This window comes from Narcine bancroftii, chromosome 5 (genome assembly GCF_036971445.1).
Source record: "Narcine bancroftii isolate sNarBan1 chromosome 5, sNarBan1.hap1, whole genome shotgun sequence".
Classification (NCBI taxonomy): Eukaryota; Metazoa; Chordata; class Chondrichthyes; order Torpediniformes; family Narcinidae; genus Narcine; species Narcine bancroftii.
This window is the reverse complement of record NC_091473.1, coordinates 128,747,736-128,764,886: the sequence shown is the minus strand read 5'-3', so window position 1 is coordinate 128,764,886 and position 17,151 is coordinate 128,747,736.

Sequence of the window (17,151 nt, the reverse complement as noted above, 5' to 3'; positions counted from 1 at the left end):
TAAGTTACAGGATTTACTTGAGCAATTCTGAATTTAAAAAAAACTTACTTTGCATTTTGCGCTGTCTTTTAAACAGTGTGTTTTTAATGCAGGTATTTAGTTAGGCATTGGGAAAGTGATTCTCAGTCAACCGGAAACTTCACATTTCTGGCATCTGCATCCCCGTCAGTGCTGCATAATGGGCATTTTATTGCACTAGGGTATAGTTTGGTTTAGTAGAATCTACAAAGGTAATTTTCCAATTAAATTATTTGTTTTTAACCCTCATTATGATGTGAGGCTGTGATAGTACAGATCTATCACCAATGTATATAGTGTATATAGTTACAGTATCTAGACTGTGCTTACAGCGATTGGCTGAGAGCTTAGCCACGCCTACTGTCTGAGCCTTAAAGGGTTGTGTTCCTAGCCAGGTTGGATCGTTCCGGACTGGTCGGCAACCTGTGAAGAGCTCCTGTCTTTTGCTAATAAAAGCCTTGGTTTGGATCAACAAGTAGGCAAAATAGAAGAGTTCTACAATGGAAAAAGGAAATGCTGGAGAAACAAACACCCATGGTTTCCACTATGTGTCGTTTTAACCTTGGGTTCAGTCATACAACTGTGGCATAATGTTAACAAACCCCAAGGCTCATTGCAATTGATTTAAATACAAACAGCTCAGATTTATATTTGCTTCAAGAAGCATGAGAGGAAGGAAAAGGCAATCAAAGGTTGGCTCACATTATTGGGTCTTAAGTGGCAACAAAAAGAGGAATAGAAGGTGAAAGAGGAGGTTTAGAATAGTTTCTGAATGTACCATTCAGACACCTGAAAGAACAACTGGGAAAAGGCAAGATGGATGCCAAAGAAGAGAAACAAATACAATTTGTCTGGGAAAAGTAAAACACATTGGGACTTTATTCCCAGGAGTGTAGCAGAATGAAAGGAGATTTAATAGCAAGGGGTATAGAGACAAGATACCAACCAGATAACATGGGCTAAGGGTGAAGGAAAAAATTCAAGGGGAACCTTAGGGGGAACTTCTTCACACAGAGAGTGGTGGGGATGTGGAATGAACTGTCAGCTACAGTGGTGAATATGAGCTCAATGTTAACGTTTAAGAAGAATTTGGACTGGTACATGGATGGAAGGGCTGGGTGTGGGTCAGTGGATCTAAGATAATAGAATAACTGGAATAATAGTTTGGAACAGTGTGGAAGGGGCAGTTTCAGTGCTGTGATGTGCTGTAGTTGTGCTGGAAATTGTGGCACCAGATAGGAGAGGGTCTAAAGAGATGGGTGGGTGATAGAGGATACTTAAAATGAGATAATTCGGCAAGAAGGAGAAACATCCTCCCAACTTAATTATAGACCATGCAGAGTGTCTGTAGTTAATGCCAAATTATTCCCCCACTGGAGATAGCTGAACAATGCTATAAAGAAAGCTTATGTCTCAAGTCAAATATAATTAAAACTCAAAAGATAAGGATCAAAACCCTTGGCAGAGTAATTTCAAATAAAAAATTCAAATTCTGCTGAATTTGATTCTTGGCCAAGGCTTTAGTAAACTCATTATGGCAGATGAGGGAGAATTTTTTTTTTGTTCTCTGTTGTCATGGTGAGTTATTTTTATTGTTATCTTAGCAGTTTAATGCCATGTCCTGAGGATAATAAACATTCAGCCAATGTGGGCACTTTCTATTCTATCATGTCTAAGGATTTAGCATGAATTTTCAATGTTATGGATGATGCAAGAAATCTTTATTTTATTCTCACATTTTAATTTTGTATTTAAAACTCAATTGACACGATCAATCCAGTTGCATTCATGTGTTAATCTACTATTCATCATAAACTAATAATCTATATTGTTTAGCCCTTGTACATAATTTATGCAGAAGACTTATTTTTAGGTTAGTGAGTCAGTAGTGGCCCAAAATAAAAGATGCCCATCAATTCCAGAGAGTCACAAGCGTCAGAAAATCTTGAATAAAAGTTAACAAACTTCATTGAAATTCAAGGTGTTGCAAAATCGTTGAGTTGCAATGCAACTAAAATACATATTACCCACTACAAACGTTGCCATAGGAAGTACTATTAATACCAGCAAAATGTGAAAATTAAACTTAAAGAAACAATTGACTTAATTAAATTGAATATGCCAATGGTTGAGCGAATACAGGATTAAATACATTCTGTAAGGGCCACTGATTTAATGTGTCACAACAAAGAGTTAAATTAAGAAATTGATTTCCAAAGCATTGGTAATTATAAACTAATTGGCTGTAATAAATCAATAAAACAGCAGATCCTGAAATAGAAGAAAATTTATGTTGGTGTGTAGTTTTAATTAACTTAAATTGGGCTGTACTAATCAGGACATATTTTGCTCATCCCACCATTTTTCTGTGCATGTCAAGAAATGTTAATACTGCAATCAATTAGGAGTTGAATGAACTTCATAATTCTATGAAGCAACTGGCTACATGGAAAAAGGAGGCACTTCAACCCTTTGCTAATCCATTGAGAAGGTAGGGTTGGTCTGTTTCACAAGTCTATGCACCCATTTTTTACAGACACTCCCAGCCATTCCTGGGTGTCAATATCTCTGAGGATCTGTCCCAGAGCCTCCATGTCAATACCATTCCAAAGAAGCAGCTATACTTCTTAGGAGTTTGAAGAAATTCGGAATGTCACTGAAGACTCTCGAAAAATACCATGGAGAGCATTCTGGCTGGTTGCATCACTGTCTTGTTCATCTTGTTATGAGCCCAAAGGACCCCAAAACCCAGCAGCAATAGATATTCACCACGACAAATGGTTACTTAAACAAAAGTTGTTTTAAATGATCTTTCAACATGAAAACAGATTCAAACTTAACTTATCTCTATTAACTTAACTAACCCAAATTAACCCCCTTCTAATTCTAAGTGAACATCTATGATGTGTGTGTAAATTTAAGAAAAGTTCTTTGATTCACATTTCACTCTCAAGTCTCATTCTTCCAAGTTCACTGGTTGCAGGCAATTCTTATATTGTGCACAGAATTTAACATGTATAAAGGTCACCAGACTTTGATGCTCGAAAGGTAAATGTTTACCTCTCAGGAAGGCTCTTTGGAGGTTTGCAGAGAGAGATTTGTTGCTCCAGGATTTCCACAACTGAGGTACCACCATAAGTCACCTCAATGTCTTGCTGATGAAACTTGCCCCATCAGGGTTCTCCAGACGATAACTTCTTTCTTTCAGGCTATCACAGTTTCGTTCTGTCCCTTATTCCAAGAGAAACATCAGACAGTTAGTACTTTTAGCCATCCGCCGCTCTGGAGCTTTCTATTTCAATTCCAACAAGCTTCCTGCTTGTTTCAGCTGTGTCTGTTCAGTCTCTTTCTCTCTTCATCTTCCAAGTGTCAAAAAGCCTATGTGACTCTCTCTCTTGCAAACCCCTCCCACCTCCACCTTCTCCAGCAAATAATAGGAGTTAGTCTTTTGCTCCCTGTTGCCTTAGGTAAACAAACTTCTCAGGAGTGACCTTTCTGTGCAATTTGCAGAAAGGTCAGAAGCCTTGTAAAAATGTTCAACACAACCTGTCTCCAGTCGATTCATTTGATGACATCATTTCAATTTGCACCTACTTGTGGAATATGCATAGCATTCTCCATAGTTTCTGTAAAATTCACTGAATATGAATTCTTCAGTATTTCAAATAAGATCTGTTTTAAAATGTGTGCATGTATGTAACCTACTCTAATTTTTACCAAAGAGGTTGTTAACTTGGGCTGTGACATCATGCGTACCAATCTTCACTCCATTAGGACACCTACAAGAAAGTAGTCTCTTTCCTCAAAATCCCCCCCCCCACCCAAGCCATGACCTTTTCACTCTGCTACCATTGCTACAGGAGCCTAAAGATGAGCACTTAGTAACACAAGGACAGCTTCTTCCCCACTGTCATCACATTCCTGCGAGTTATTGTAGGGGTTTGGAACAGGGAAAGACACTCAGATAACAATTTGAGTTGATAGATGCTGTATCACCTATTTTCAGAGCTGTAACAGCTTGTTTATTGTTCCATTGAAAAGGTAAAGGTTCCATTATTGTCATGTAATACAACATTTAGAATGTTTCATACATAAAATTCTTTGGCAGACAGAGTCACCACTTTATCCTGCGCCCCTCACAGAAACCTACAGCACCTGGTGTTCCTAGGCAGTTTCCCCTCCAAGTCCTGAGCCTGCTTAGCTTCTGAGATCAGACCATCTCAGGTGAGATCAGACTATCTCAGGTGTATTAAGGCCATTAGGTTTCTGAAATACTGAAACAATTAATGTTTACTAAGAAGGGCATCTGTTTAAACAGAAGAGGCCATCTGCTTGATGACTGATGCTTTTTGTGAAATTGAAACTAAGTGTATTGCTCAAGCAATAATTGAAAATAACAGCATTTTAGAATTCAACCAGATTCATCTAAAAAGTAAGAATTAAAATGACTGGAGGAAGATGGTCACTTTGGCTGCTTCTCTTTGTCAAGAGAGAGCAGTGATGCTGTGGCCATTGTAATGGTCACCTGACTGACCCACATCAGGGGAAAGAAAGCAAGATTATTCTTGCATCAGGATCGAGCACATTTTGATGGTTACTTCATTTGACACTTGCCTGGGTTTTTGAAAGCATTACAGAAGTCAAAAGCTTTATAACTCCTACATAAGAAGGGGGAATTTGTGACGACTCATTCATATGAAAGAACATTTCTCCAAAGCAACTTGACAAGAATTTGTGACTTTTGAGAAATCTAATGCTTGGTGCCTCATCTATTCCATAATTACTTTTGAACATCAATTTAAAGATTCTGAGTTTCAACACAAGATTTCTAAGACTGAACTTTGAATTTAACTTTTCAGAATTGTGCTGTAATGGTTTGGTAATTTCCCCCCCCCCCACCCCCACCCCACATACACCCACATTTGCACAAAGTTGGGGTTAAGTAAGAAATTATATAATTAATCATTCTTAATAAAAAATTTTGTTTTAAGATACCATTGGCTTGGTGAATTTCTATTGCTGCCGGTCTTTGACAAAACACGATCCTTTGGTACCTTCACTCAGCAAATTTATCATAGACAGTTCTAGCACAGAAGTTGGCCATTTATTGCAACAGTGCTGCAAGCCCTGCTTATACTTCAAGACTTTGCCTGGCTAACCAAAATAGTTTCCAAAGTTTCCTCCCTCACCGTCCCCGAAGGAAAAATTGTTCTTCCTTTCCACCAGCTCGGATGGTAATGAATTCTCAACCCTTATCACTCCTTCTGCTATGTTCTCTCTGCTGAATACCTCCCAGCCATACCCATCACCTCACTAACCACTTACCCACCCTTCTAATCTTGGCAGATCCAGAAGAATACCCTTACATATGAAGTCAAATTAAAGAAAACAAAATAATGGAAGTGAAGGGTAAAACCAGAGAGAGAGAAAATATCTAGAATCCTCTACTTTCAAGAAAGTGGATGTACATTTTTTTTTAAACACACACACACACACACACACACACACACACACACACACACACACACACACACACACACACACACACACACACACACACACACACACACACACACACACACATAGCGCGGCGGACGAAGCTCAGCAGGTCAAGTAGCATCCACAGAAGGGCTTGGGTTCGAAATGTTTTCTCTGGATGCAGAGTTTCTCCAGCACTTTTGTTCACTGAACTGGATCCCAGTAACTGCAGATTTTCTTAATACCAACACTAATGCTGCTCCATATTTTTTTTTAAATTGAGACTTTTTTCCAACTCATGAACAAATTAAGAGGGAACAGCTTATTTTTAACTGTGAGGCTAGAGGAGCAATCTGTGGCAAATCACAATATGCTACAAGACTTGTTTGGTTAGAGGATTTAATCCAGTGGTTCTCAACTTTTTTTTTCCACTCAGATACCACTTTAAGTAATCCCTGACTAACCACATGCCTATGGCATTCTACGAGGTATGTGAGTAGGGGAAAAAAGGTTGAGAACCACTGGTTTAATCATTATAAACCAACCATGGTATAATCCTTCATTTCCATTTCTGGTGCTATAATGAATTAAGAATGAATGAGGGGGCACAAAAGGAACAAAGCACTCTTGAGTATATTTCAACATACCTGGGAAATGGTGACATAGTCAGGGATCCATAGAATGGCCAGAGTATGCTAACGTCTTGATCAAGGTTCACTCCTGTGTCCTTTTCCTATAATTTTCCGCAGATATCTGCATTGGAAATATAATTTGCATATTTTTGAATCAGTTTTTAATAATTTCAGGTACAAGGAACACTAAGAAAAAAAATTATAGAAGTGATCATATTTAATAAAATGGCAGGGAGTAAATCATGTTGCAACATACTTCGAAGCCCCTGTTCACCTGCAATTGGTGAGGATGACCAGAACTTTCCAGCAAACTTTCAGGCCCTCCACCAGGTGCACGTGTGTCCCCAAAACTGCTGTCCTTGTACAGTACATCTGGAAATTGTTGGATTTCATTGCCAATTCCAACGATGACCAATCAGAATCAGAGGATAAGAAAAATCACGTCAAGAAGCCTAACTGTAACAGCTTCCACTTCTGGCTGGAGGCCGTGAAAATAAAGTGTAAGCTATGGTCTCCACCTCTCCTACTTTATTTTGCCCAGCATCCTATTGCCTCTTGGCACTCCAGGTCCCTTTAAAGCTCCCCTTTTGATAAAGGGGCCTGAAGTGTTAACTATCCATTCCTCCCCACAGTCGCTCCCTGGCCTACTAAATCCCTCCAACTCCTCTATATCTGCTCAGTGTTCCAGCAGTTCTTGCATTTCTGTTTTTTTTAAATCTAACTGTAAATAGAAAGTTGGATTGCCATTGTACTTAATACTTCGGTTTAATGGAATGGCGTGTTCTAATTCCAGAGAAATGAGGTGTACTCTGTTATCAACAATCTCCCTCACTCTACTTAATCAAATATACTCACCTGCTCCATCCTTCCTGAAGGTGATTCTCATCTCCAGAGCAGGAATCCTACTTTCTTCCCCCCTTTTCCCCAGCCCCTATCCCATTGCACTTCATGATCCCATCAATAAGCCTTCATGGTTTGTGAAAGGGCAGGAACATCACTTATTGAGATTGACTGGTCAGTCAGAAACCATTAGTAGTGGCCAGTCGGAAAATCCGTAGCACAATCTTATCCAAGGGGAAGCAGGTGTGGAACGTGAGGAGGCAAGGAGGGGGATTCAGCAGAAAACCAGAAGTGGCAGGTAAAGGTGGAGTGGCCAGTAACGGGGGAGTTGGTGGACAGAATCAGATGGGGTGTGTTTTTGAACACAGTGCGCTGGCTGGCAAACCAGTTTAGAATACAGGTTGTCTTTTTTTTTATATAGTGACAACGTTCATTTATTTTACTTCACTGCTTAAAATATGAATATTGCATGTAAACTTTGATTGTTGGGACAATACTGATATGTTGCTTCATATCACAGGCAGGATGTGAGTACCCCTCCTGGTTCAGTCAACGATAAATCACAGTGAAAATCTAATTTATTTTTTATAGTACAATATATATCCAATGGAAGGTTAAGAAAAATGAAGGGGCTGGTGTAAAGGACAGGGTTTTGGCTTCTTGGATCATTGGGATCTCTTTTGGGGAAGGCATGACCTCTACAAGAAGGATGGGTTACACCTAAACCCAAAAGGGGTCAATATATTGGCAGCTAGGTTTGGTACAGCCGTCGGGTGCTGTTTAAACTAATTTGGCAGGGGGGTGGAAACCTGTATGATAGGGCAAAGGACAGAAAAGATAAAACAGGAAAAGTTAGGTTGGGCAGCGAAAGTAAAAAATCAGAAAGAGCAAGGAGGGTGAAAAAAGCAAATCTGAAGGCTTTATATCTTAATGCAAGAAGCATTCGGAACAAGGTAGATGAATTAGCTGTAGAAATTGAGATAAACAAATATGATTTGATTGGGATTACAGAAACATGGCTGCAGGGTGGGCAAGCCTGGGCACTTAACATCCCGGGGTCTACGATATTTAGGAAGGGATCGGCAAGAAAGAAAAGGGGGTGGGGTAGTATTGATGATGAGAGAAGGGACCGACACGATTGACAGAAAGGATATCAACTCGGAAGATGTGGAATCGGGGGGGGGGGGTGTGGCAAGATGGCGTAAGGAATAGACGTGCCTTCCAGTCCTCTCCCGACTCTTTGGTGTTGTTTTGTCTTTAAATGCCCGTTAAAATCTTTTCAAGGTTAGATATAGTTAGAGCTGTTAAACTAGTTTCCAATGGTACAATTGTTGAAAAAAGGCAAGACAAAACGACAACAGATCGTTAAGAAATTACATTTTCCGAAGATATCAGAGCCTACTTGTTTACAAGAAGCCAGGACTCAGCGTGGAATGGATCCAGGAGGAGAAGCACAGGAACCAGCAGCGGAGCTCCGTTCTCTGTCGGTAGGGTTCTTTAAAAATGGCGCCCGGCTGCCCTTAGAACAAAGGGCTAGCCAGGTGCGTGTATTTCAGTCAATGCCCGCTATGAGCGCTATCACAGAGCCTTTGACAGCTGAAACAGCTGGGAAGCTGCCAGCTGAAGGCTTGCAGTTAAAGGGACGTCCACTGACTGATGTAGTGGTGGCGCTGCGAAGTGCACCACCTGAAATGAAGATTTCTATAGACCTCGATGTGTCGGAGAAGCTTGGCAGAATATGGCTTGGGGATAACCCTCGCCATCAACCTCCAAATATTACGGGGGAGGTTATGGCGGGGGTTTCTACACGAAGTCACACTGCAAGAAAAGCAGTTAAATTAAGGGAGGGAATACAAGACCTTTTGGCTATTCAGAAACAACTGGACCCTACTGTGTCTGAATCTACTTCAGTGGATAAGTTTCTTAAGAATCTTGAATCTAAGTTAACTGCTATATTGAAAGAATTTGTTAAAGCTTTAGATCAACTTGATACTAAATTTAATACCTTGGTGGATATTAATACTCAACAGATGGCTGATTATGGAGCTTTTAAGCTTAAAACGAGTGAAAGACTTGATTTTTGTGACCAAGGTTTAGTTGAGGTACAAGATCAATTACAAGGTGTCAATAAAACAATTGAAACTTTACAAATTCAGAATAAAAATTTAATGGAAAAGGTTGATTATTTGGAGGAACAATCCAGATGGAATAACATAAAAATTGTTGGTTTACCAGAAGATATGGAAGGATCAGACCCAAGAAAATTCTTTACTGAGTGGATTCCACAAGTATTAGGACAAGATAGGTTCCCGGAAGGCTTAATACTGGAACGTGCACATCGAGCTTTGAGAAGAAAGCCTTCTTTTGGACAAAAGCCACGACCTGTTTTGGTTCGTTGTTTAAATTATTATGTTAGAGAGACAATTTTGCATGTGGCCATAAGAAGTGCACAACAAAGAAGATCTCCTTTGATGGTTCAGAATAATCGTGTTTTTTTTTTATCCGAATTTGAGTCAGGAAATTATGTCTCAACGACGTGAATTTAATTCTGTGAAAGAAGTGTTGTAGAAAAAAGGTTATAAAGCAACATTTCGATATCCTGCAGTACTGAAGATTTTTCAAGATGGTTACCAATCAAAATTTTTTGATGATCCTAAGGAAGCTACGGATTTTGCTCAATCGTTACCAATTATGCAGTTTCAGGAAAGACATAGTCCTCCACGGTCTCCAAAGAGAATGGAGATACAAGATGGGAATCGAATTCCAAGGAGAAATGGAAATAATGGTGGTCGAAGTGATAAAGTTGATTAAAAAATACTAAAAAGAATTTTTTTTATCTCTCTTTTTGAGAAAATTTTAAATAATGATGATAGAGGGAGCAGGGTGGGCACTATTTTCCAGAAGTCATCAGCTACGTGTGAGTTATCTCACACCCGATATTGTGTGGGAGTTACCGCAATGAGCGGTTGACCCAGGAGGAGGTAGCAGTGTCCTCCTGCCTGGTTTTTTTTTTCTTATTAATTTTTGGATTGAGGAGTGAAGGTTTTTTTTTATTATTTTTAAATTTTTTTATATTTTTTTTGTAGTTTTAGGAGGGGATAAGGGGAAGAGTGTTTTTTTTTTCTTTATCTCTTTTTTTTCCTTTTTTTGTGTGTTCTTTTAAGTAATGTTTAAATTTAAATTTGTTTTTTTTAATACTTACGGTTTTAATAATTTTATTAAGTGTAAGAAAGTATTTGCTTGTTTAAAAAATTAAAAGTTGATGTGTTTTTTTTTGTAAAATTTATTTAGTAGATAAGGAATATTTGAAATTTAAATCTGAATGGGATGGATAAGCTTTTTTATTTTTTATTTAACTTCAAGGTGAAAGGAGTGGTAATTCTGGTGTAAATTATTTTATTATCTTAGTTACAGAATGAAGGGAATAATGGTGAAAGTTATAAATTGAATTGTACAATTCTTAATAAGGCTTGAATTTTGTTTGTTGTTTATGCTCCATTTGTTGAAGATACATTTTTTGTTGTAGATGTGTTTTTATTATTTGGATATGTGAATTTTAAAGTAATGATTGGGGATATTTAAATGTGGTATTGGGGCTTTTATTGGATAAGTATTCAAGAGAAAAATGGAAAAATGGTGGAAGAGTACTAAAATTGAATTGTATAATGCTTAATGAGGTTTCGATTTTGTTTTAAGATGGTGGTTTATGTGACTAATATGATGATAGATGTGAAGTTAGTTGATATTTGGTGAAGGTTTATTTTTATAGAGAAAGTTTTTTTAAATCTTTTTTTCTCATGCTACAATTCTATTTTAAGAATTGATTATTGTTTAATGTTTTTTTTGTAAGTGGGTTTTTTTTCTCTTACATATATTACTAATCTTATTAATCCTTCACTCTTTATTGTGGGGTGGGAGAAGGAGTGGGGGGTTGGATTAATTTGAGTCGGTTTATTAATGTTGTGTAATAATTATTGGGGGGGTATAGTTTGTTTAGATTACTGATGTTGTATTGTAATTTCATTATTTCATTTTTAAATTTTTTTAATGTAATCTTATATCTTATTCATGTTATAAAATCTTAAATAAAGTTTTTTTAAAAAAAAGGAAGATGCGGAATCTTTTTGGGTAGAAATGAGGAATAGCAAGGGGTGGAAAACATTAGTGGGGGTGGTATATAGGCCTCCAAATAGTAGTGTAGAGGTGAGGGAAGGCATTAAAAGAGAAATTAGAAAAGCGTGCAATAAGGGAACAGCTGTCATCATGGGAGACTTTAATTTGCATATAGATTAGACTAGCCAAATTAGTAAAAATACTGAGGAGGAGGAATTCCTTGAATGTTTACAGGACGGTTATCTAGACCAATATGTCGAGGAACCAACTTGGGAGCAGGCCATTTTAGATTGGGTATTATGCAATGATAAGGGGCTAATCAACAATCTTGTTGTACGAGGCCCTTTGGGTAGGAGCGATCACAATATGATCGAATTCTCACTCGACATGGAGAGTGATGAAATTAAAACCAAGACTAAGGTCCTGAATTTAAATAAAGGGAATGAGACGGGAGTTGAGTAAGATTGATTGGGTGGTGTTTATGGGGGAGTTGACTGTGGATAGACAATGGAAAGCATTCACAGATCTAATGGAGAAATTGCAAAAATCGTTTATACCGGTTTGGCATAAAAATAAACCAAAAAAGGTGACTCAACCGTGGATAACAAGGGAAATTAGAGACAGCATTAGGTCCAAAGAGAGAGCATATCAATTGGCCAAAAAAAGTACCACAACCGAAGACTGAGAGCAGTTCAAGATGCACCAAAGGAGGACAAAGGGATTAATCAAGAGAGCAAAAATAAATTACGAAAGTAAGCTTGCGGCAAATATAAAAACCGACTGCAAAACCTTTTATAAATATGTCAAGAGGAAAAGATTGGTGAAATCCAGAGTAGGTCCTTTGCAGTCGGAATCAAGGGAATATAAAATGGGGAATAAGGAGATGGCAGACCAATTAAATTCTTACTTTAGTTCTGTTTTTACAAGAGAGGATACAAATAACCTCCCAAGGATGTTGGGAAACATAGAGACTAAAGCTTGGGAGGAACTGAAAGAAATCAGTATTTCTAAAGACATGGTCTTGGGGAAATTGATGGGATTGAAGGCAGATAAATCCCAAGGGCCTGATAATCTACATCCTAGGGTACTTAAGGGAGTGGCCATTCAGATAGCAGATGCTTTAAGAATTATTTTCCAGAACTCGATAGACTCAGGATCAGTACCCATGGATTGGAGGGTAGCTAATGTTACCCCACTATTTAAAAAGGGGGTAGAGAAAAAGCGGGGAATTATCGGCTTGTGAGCCTTACATCAGTAGTGGGCAAAAGGATGGAATCCATTATTAAGGATGTAATAGTGGAGCATATGACTGGCAGAGAAGGGATCAGACGGAGTCAACATGGATTTACAAAAGGTAAATCGTGCTTGACAAATCTATTGGAATTCTTTGAGATGGTGACAGGTAAAATAGATGGGGGAGAGCCAGTGGATGTGGTGTACCTGGACTTCCAAAAGGCCTTCAATAAGGTCCCGCATAAATGACTGGCTTCCAAAATCAAGGCTCATGGGATTGGGGGCAAAGTATTGATGTGGATTGAGAACTGGTTGGCAGGTAGAAGACAGAGAGTTGGGATAAATGGCTCGTTTTCTGAGTGGCAGACGGTGACCAGTGGGGTACCACAGGGATCTGTACTGGGACCCCAGCTGTTCACAATTTACATTAATGATCTGGATGAGGGGATTGGATGTAATATCTCCAAATTTGCAGATGACACTAAGCTAGGAGGGGTTGTGTGCACGGAAGAGGGGGTCAGGAAGCTCCAGTGTGATTTGGATAAATTGAGGGACTGGGCAGATACATGGCAAATGCACTACAATGTGGATAAATGTGAGGTTATTCACTTTGGTAATACAAACCGGAGGGCAGATTACTATTTGAATGGCAATAGATTAAGAGATGGGGAAGTGCAGAGAGACCTAGGGGTACTTGTACACCAGTCTCTGAAGGCGAGCATGCAGGTACAGTAGGCGGTTAAAAAGGCAAATGGTATGTTGGCCTTCATATCAAGAGGGTTTGAGTATAGGAACAAGGATACCTTACTGCAGCTGTACAGGGCCTTGGTGAGACCCCACCTGGAGTATTGTGTGCAGTTTTGGTCACCTTATCTAAGGAAGGATGTTCTTGCAATGGAGGGAGTGCAGAGGCGATTCACCAGGCTGATACCTGGATTGGCAGGAATGACTTATGAGGAAAGATTGCGCAAATTGGGATTGTACTCGCTGGAGTTTAGAAGATTGAGAGGGGATCTCATAGAGACATATAAAATTCTGGCAGGACTGGACAGAGTGGATGCAGACGGGATGTTTGCAATGATGGGAAAATCCAGAACCCGAGATGAGGAGGAATTTCTTGACCCAGAGGGTGGTGAATCTGTCAAATTCATTGCCACAGAGGGCAGTAGAGGCAGGTTCATTGAATATATTTAAGAGGGAATTAGATCTATTTCCTCAGTATAAGGGTATTAAAGGTTACGGAGAGAAGGCGGGGACGGGGTACTGAACTTTAAGATCAGCCATGATCTCGTTGAATGGCGGAGCAGGCTCGAAGGGTCAAATGACCTACTTCTGCTCCTATCTTCTATGTTTCTATGTTTACAAGCAAGCCCATTTTCACCAGCAAAGGAAACTTTTTTTTCTTGAACTGTACTTTTATTTTTTCATTTTTCACACTGTGAACCATATCAACCAAAATATGTACAAATGTATCTCATTAAATTTACACAGTGGTCTTTTCTCCCCTCCCTCCCCCACACCCCACTTAATGGTGTGGGTAAAATATTATGAAAATTAAATAGAATGATTCACAATTTTTTTAGAAAATTAAGTTCCTTGAAAAATTTTGTAAAGACCTCTTTACCGTGCCCTTCTGTGGATGCTACATGACCTGCTGAGCTTCGTGTGTGTGTGTCTGTGTGCGTGTGTGTGTGTGTGTGTGTGTGTGTGTGTGTGTGTGTGTGTTCGCATATGTGTATTTCCTTTTATGTTTATGTATTGATGCAAGTGTGTGTGTGTGTGTGTGTGGGTGGTGTGTGTGTGTGTGTGTGTGTGTGTGTGTGTGTGTGTGTGTGTGTGTGTGTGTGTGTGCGCGCGCGTGCGTGCGTGCGTGCATGTTTTTTAAAAATACATTCACTTTCTTGAGTAGGTATAGAAGTTGGGAGGATTTAGGGAAGAGATTGAAGAATTTCTGAAATAATGTTCGAGTGTTGATAAAGCAGTTGGGTCAAATGGTCAGATTTGATTTCAAATAGTTTGTGTAATTTTAGGATCACAATATAAAATAAACTTGAATGGACATTAAAGAATCTTAACGACCAACTAATCCAGCTTCTGGAAGGCAGGAGAGGAATAGCATCTGCAAGCAACAACTCAGAAACAAGTCAGTCAACCCAAATAAATTGTGTTCATGTTCGTACACTGAGTTCATTCCTCTTCCATCTAACTCACTTTAACTTTTTGGTATACTTTCTTTTCCTTATGATCCAATCTATATTGGAAAAAAAATTCTTGAGGTTCTGAGATCCACATTCTAATCACTCTCTGAATTAGAACCTATCTTATTGCATTGCATTCACAACTGTAATGTTTGTATACTTTCAAAACCTGAAGCATTCATTCCAGATGTATTCTATACACACAGTTCTAAAGACCATGATCAGATAAGCTCCATTCATCCTTTAACTAACAGATTCAGATTTCAGATTTATTGTCAGTGGGTAGACAGAATTACACTAAATGGTGGTGCAAGAAATAAACTACACAGTGTAAATATAAACAAATAAAAGAACTATTAACAGATAACAAATGTAAACAACTGATTGTGCAATACAAAGAGGGGAAAGATGCTCAATAAAGTGCACAAGTAAAAGTCTTTAAATTAGTCCCTGATTGAGTTTGTTGTCAAGGAGTCTGATGGTGGAGGGGTAGCAGCTGTTCCTGAACCTGATGGTGTGAGTCTTGTGGAACCTAGATCTCTTTCCTGATGGCAGCAGCAAGAACAGAGAGTGTGCTGGGTGGTGGGGGTCTTTGATGATTGCTGCTGCCCTCTGTCAGCAGTGTTCCCTGTAGATGTACTCAGTAGTGGGGAGGTATTTGCCTGTAATGTCCTGGGCTGTGTCCACTACCTTTTGGAGGGCTTTAGTGTCAGGGGTTCCCATACTAGACTGTGATGCAGCCAGTCAGCACACTTTCCACCCTATATCTGTAGAAATATGCCAGGGTTTCTGGTGTCATACCAAATCTCTGCAAACTCCTGAGAAAGGAGAGGCACTGACATGCTTTCTTCATGATGCCATTAGTGTGTTGGGTCCAGGAAAGATCCTCCGAGATAGTGCCTCCCAAGAACCTAAATATGCTCACCCTCTCCACCTCTGATTTCCCCCAATGATCATTGGATTGTCCACCTCTGGCTTTTCTTTCCTGAAGTCAACCATCAGCTCCTTAGTTTTGGTGTCAGTAAGTGCAAGGTTGTTGTTGATGCACCATTCGGCCAAGTTTTTAATGTCCATCCTGTACGCTGACTCATCTCCTTCCTTTATACAACCCACTACCATGGTATCGTCAGCAAATGTGTAGATGGTGTTACTGTCATACAAAGCTACACAGCCATAGGTTTAAAGTGCAAAGAGCAGGGGGCTAAGAACACAGCCCTGTGGTGCTCTGGTACTGATGGAGATTGTGGGGGAGAAGTTCTTACCAATAGTCTCTTCATGAGCACCACCATAACCATTTCAGTTCAAATGCACCTCTAGATTTAACAGTTCAAGAAGTTAATTATGGCACCCTGTCAGTTCCATTTTATCAACTAGAACTGAAAGAATTGATACTCCTGAGGCAAAAGGCTACATTTGCCTTTAGAGCAAGCAAGGCTAAAATAAGGGCACTATTGTTAGAAGAAAACTAAGTGATGGTGAATCAGTAACCCTTTTTAAGATGCAGTCGGTTTTCTTAACCAGCATTTGTTTTGAGTTCTGTGCTATCTTACAGATGGAAAACACATTTTTTTCCTTTCACTCATTGGGAAGTTATTGATAGCATTGATGATAAAAGTAAGAATGAAATTTTTGAAACTTCCGTGTTATTTTTATGTCACTAAAAAACAATTTTCTAGCCCCACGACCATTCTAAATTTTTACAATGCATTTTAATTACATTGGCAAAGAGGATTTTGCTTCCTGAACACTTTTGTGCGTATTTTATGGATTTTGGGATGAACATTTTCTTAACATGCATCATCTCTTAGATATAACATATGTCTGGGATTTCCAATCATATTTTAAGTCTGCTTCAAACATACAAACAAACAAACATTCCACTTGGTACTTCTTCACTGCTGAACTTGGTGCAGTCAGTGATGAACATGGTGAAAGGTTTCACCAGGACATTGTGACCATGGAAAAACAGTGTCAGGGCAACTGAAATCCATCCATGCTGGCCGACTATTGTTGGACACTGACATGAGGGGCATCAGATGCTGAGTACAATTTAAAATAAGTGGCAAGACATTTTTAGATCAGTTGCATTTCAGTAAAAATAACCAGAATAGGACATATACAGTTAAGGGGAGGGCATTGAGGCATGCAGAGGAGCAAAGGGACCTGGGGGGGGGGGGGGGTTATGGTACAGAGTTCACTGAAGGTGGATTCCCATGTAGACAGGGTGGTTAAGAAGGTATATGGTATGCTGGCCTTCATAATTCATAGTATAGAGTATAGGGGCTGGGAGGTGATGCTGCCGCTGTTTAAGGCATTGGTGAGGCCAGGTTTGGAGTACTGTGCTCAGTTCAGGTCTCCAAATTATAGAAAGGATAGAGATAAGGTGGAAAGGGTGCAGAGAAGGTTTACAAAGATGTTGATAGAGGTATTTAAAATTATGAAAGGAATAGATAGACTAGACATAAACAGATTATTACCTCTGAGGGCAGGGGAGTTTGGAACAAGAGGCCATGAATTAAGGGTAAGGAGGCAATACTTTAGGAGAAATATTAGAGGTGGCTTTTTCACTCAGCGAGTAGTTGCAGAATGGAATGAACTTCCGAATGAGATAGTTGCGTCAGGGTTCCTTCTGTCATTTG